The 4545-nt window shown below is 38.5% G+C and overlaps 1 non-coding gene across 1 annotated transcript; it reads left to right on the top strand.

Annotated features, from left to right (window-relative positions):
- Positions 1 to 255: 255 nt before the first annotated feature.
- TRNAM-CAU (transfer RNA methionine (anticodon CAU)) lies at positions 256 to 329 on the top strand. Its single transcript has one exon. It is a non-coding gene; the product is annotated as a tRNA-Met (tRNA).
- Positions 330 to 4545: the final 4216 nt, after the last annotated feature.

Genomic DNA, 4545 nt, shown 5'->3' on the forward strand with positions numbered 1-4545 from the left:
ATTGATGTTGTTCTTCGACTGGAAGACCTAGAGCCAACTATCGAGACTTTGGATTGTCCGGACACATACTCCGTGAGATGGCCCACGCATGTTTATTGCCTGGGATAAAAAAATCGAGTTGGTAGGAAAAGAAAAAAAGTAATTGAAGTTTCTTATGATAATGGGATATAGTACCCCTATCCCTATATAGGGATAGGGGTACTATATCCCATTATTGTTTTGTGTACCCATTCTGATTATGATATAAATCAATGGTGCGGAGTAGAGTAGTCTGGTAGCTCGCAAGGCTCATAACCTTGAGGTCACGGGTTCAAATCCTGTCTCCGCCAGACCAGAACATACGAAGTATTTTGGTCCGGAAAGGATTGCTCTCTCACTTATCAATTTATAATTGAATTATAAGTGAGGAAAAGAAACAATCAATACATGAACTATTCTTTTTCATATTCCATGTGAAGGGCGGGTAGTGGGGATCGAACCCGCATCTTCTCCTTGGCAAAGAGAAATTTTACCATTCAACCATACCCGCATTTCAATTATATGAATATCTATATATTCATATAATTGAAATGGAAAATAAATATATGTTCAATCCCATTCGTAAGCAGATACCATTTTTGAATGGTCCAATTATTAATTCAATTACGGATATGGAAAACCCCTCCTCCTTGGGCCCGAAGTAAAAGGCCCTTCAAAAAAGCTATAAAGCCCTCCGGGAGGAGGGGGAGGGAGTGTGAACCTAAAACATCTAGAACATATCTAAGATATGAAAGAATTAAGGATACCTACAAAAAGGACTGATTCGATCCATAATGATACACCCGAAAATACAACATTTTTGCTACTTGACCAACCATCAGGAGAGGCAAGTGCAACAGGTACACCAATCACTAGTAAAAATGAAATAGCAATTAATGCAAACACAGCCGATTGGAAAGCAATAGTCATGGTTGTGATCTTACAAGCTCCCAACAGATTGAGTAGACTATACCATCCGATCCCCAATTTTCAATTCTGATCAAATGCACTATGGAAAGGATTTGACCGTAAATTGATCGAGCTTTCAAACTTTTTCAATTTGATATTTGAGTGTGAGAGGAGAGGGAAATTTGTTTCTTTTCTTTCCATTCCAGATGATGAAAAATCATCATATGTCACAGGTATAGTTAGTATCGACCCGACTTTATGCTTATAGTTAGGGATTATACGAAGGGGTATGATCTGAATTTGAAACTACTTGAAATTTGTTTGCAAGGTATTCAATTCAGAATTAAACATGTTTAAAAGATTTCCATGTCTTGCAGAAAGAAAACACATGAAATTTTCAGATGTTCATGACCCATTTAAGCATAGCAGATTTATTTCCTTTTACTATTTAACACATTAAAACAAATTTTGTTCTGCAAAATAAATCAACCACAAATGCAAAAGAAGTTGATAAAGCAGTTCACCCCCTCCAGGGCTACGTCTGCTGGGTCCAAAGCTCCCAACCGGGCTTGTCCTTGTTTTTATTAAATGCTCAAATTGAAAATACAGCTGAATAGAATCATCTACAGGAGAAATAGATGGTAAAAATGGATTCAGAACACTTGAATCCTTCAATATTGACTATTGGATCACCTCCAATGGATACCTGCAACCCTATACAGTCTTCACAAAACTGGGCCCTAGTGGCTCCTAGAAATTTCACGACTCTAAAACCTCTTCAAATGACCTCATATGGCTATAAGACCTGCACCAATGACTTCAGAAGGTCGAAAATACCCAAAATCAAAAAAAAATTCGTCCAAAACCGACTTTGCTAGCCAAAGTTATGGCCATTTAAAGTTTCTCCAGTTTGCCCCTAGAAAAACTCCAGCTAACTTTAGTTAACTCCAGATAGCTCCGCCAATTATGGCGGGTCCACCAAATTTGGCGCTCCTGCCAAAATTCCGCCAACTTAACTACAGTTACATTTAAAGTTTAGTGGTTGCCTTGGATTTTGTGCCCGGCGGAATATTCCTTTTTTAATTTTTTTTTGAAAAATTAAAATTTCTAATGTTATGGACAAATTCTTCTTTTTGCCATAACTTCCTCATACGGCAACCGTTTTTCGAACCATTTGCGGCAACGGAATCGGGAAGAAGAGAACTTTCCAGTCATTCAACTTTGAACCATTTCTAAGCACTTTAAATTTTGAGCATTTTACGACACTTAGGACATGAGCACCTGATCACACCTCCCCATTGGGAAGATTTTGGACCCCAAAAGCCTTCAACTACCTGTTAAAGAGGTGAGGGTACAGCTCCCTCACTCTGTCCACCTCCATCCACTTTGCCTTGTTTGGTTTGCTGCCATTGAAACCAACCCGAACATAATCTACACTGCCCCTCCTTGAAGTGCGTGTCCTTCTGTCAAGGATTGTATCTTCTTTCAGCTCATCTAAGAATTCTGGCGAGAAATATTCTATAGATGGCAGCTGAACAACATTTTCATGATCAGAAATCAAAGGAGGTTCATACAAACGTAAGTTCTCCACATTGACAACAGAATACATTTGCATGTAGGAAGGCAAATCTAATTGAAAAGCATTATTTCCAACCTTCTTGAGGATTTTGAATGGACCATAACAAATAGGCTTCAGCTTTTTACCTTCTCCTTGCATCCTTTCCTTACTAATGTACATCCATACCTCATCCCCTTCTTGAAACTTGTGATCGACTCTATGCTTGTCGTGTCTTTCCTTGTACTTGCCTTGACTCTTCTCAAGCTGTTCTTGAATTTGCTGATGTATTTGCTGAATTCTTTCAATGAATGAACGAGCTTTGTCAATGTCACTATGTCCCTCAATGGCAACATCTTTCTCAAGAATGAAATCAATAGGTGATTTTGGCAAGTAACCAAAACAAGCTTCAAACGGTGAGGTGTTTGTGGAAGAGTGCTTGGCACGATTGTAAGCATGCTATATGTAGTGTAAATGTTCATCCCAAAGCTTGGGATGCTTGCTGCAATAACCTCTCAAGAGATGCACAATGGTTCTGTTCACAACTTCGGTTTGTCCATCTGTTTGCGGATGGAAAGCAGTACTTTTCTTCAACTTTGTGTCCATCATCTCCCATAGGTTGGACCAAAAATTCCCCACAAATCTGGAATCCCTGTCACTAATAATGGAAGTAGGCAAACCAAAGTGAATCCATACATGATGAAAAAATAATTCAGCAGTTTGTTCAACAGTTATAGTTTTCTTACAAGGCATAAGTATACACATTTTGCTTAAACGATCAACTACTACATATAAATAATCATGCTGCTTTCGAGATTTTGGCAAACCTCCTACAAAATCCATAGAGATGCTCTCCCATGGTCTAGAAGGTACCGGCAAAGGAGTATACAAACCAAGCTTCCTGTTGCTAGGCTTACTTGTAGCACATAATGAACAACCTCTTATGAACCTTGAAACAGAATCTACCATGCGAGGCCAATAGCAATACCTCTGTAGATGTGCAACTGTTTTGCTCACACCAAAATGGCCAGCAATAAGAGAAGAATGAGCTTCTCTTATGAAATTTATCCTCTCCTCCTGTGGTATACACAACTTGCCCAAATGAAACAGCAAATTGTTATGCATGTGATAGTCATTTTCCTCTACATGATTTCCTTTACTCAAGTTAGCATACACATCTTTAAAGTCATCATCAGATGCATATTGTTCTATGTAACTATCATGTACAATGGAATCATTCTTAAGTAAAGTAACAGCACCAATAATAGGCCTTGAAAGCATATCAGCAACCTTATTCAAAGTACCTTTCTTATACCTTATTACCAAATGGAACTGTTGCAAGAAGCCCATCCATCTGAAGTGTCGTGACTGTTGTAACTTGCTTTGTGATTGCAAGTACTGTAAGGGCTGATGGTCGGTATGTATAACAGTTTCTTTGCCCATCAAGTAGTGTTTCCACTTTTTGACGCTTTGTACCAATGCATACAACTCCTTATCATATGTAGGATAATTTACAACAGCATCATTAAAAGTTTCAGAATGAAAAGCAATAGGCTTACCATGCTGTAGAAGAACTGCACCCATAGCATAATCACTAGCATCAGTTTGTATCTCAAATGGTTGTCTCAAATCCGGTAATGCAAGGACTGGAGCTGAACTAATCTTCTCTTTCAAAGATTCGAAAGCTTTTTGCTGCTTGCCTCCCCATTGGAAAGCATGCTTCACACTTGTCACTCCATGCATAGGAGCTGCTATAGAAGAGAAGTTAGAGATAAACTTCCTCCAATATTGAGCTGCACCCAAAAAACTTCTTACCTCTGTTATGGATTTGGGAGTAGGCCACTTCACAATAGCCTCAATCTTAGCAGGATCAATTCTCAAAGCACCTCCTCCTACTATGTGTCCCAAATAAACCAAAGAAGTCTTTCCAAATTCACACTTTGACATTTTAAGAAATAACTGATTCTTCTTCAAAACATCAAGTACTTTCCTAACATGCATGACATGATCTTCTCTAGACTTGATGAAGATTAAGATGTCATCTAAGTAGACAATAACGAAAT

Source organism: Pinus tabuliformis, chromosome 6, assembly GCF_031772625.1.
Source record: "Pinus tabuliformis cultivar Carrire ecotype Pingquan chromosome 6, CPIR1, whole genome shotgun sequence".
NCBI lineage: Eukaryota > Viridiplantae > Streptophyta > Pinopsida > Pinales > Pinaceae > Pinus > Pinus tabuliformis.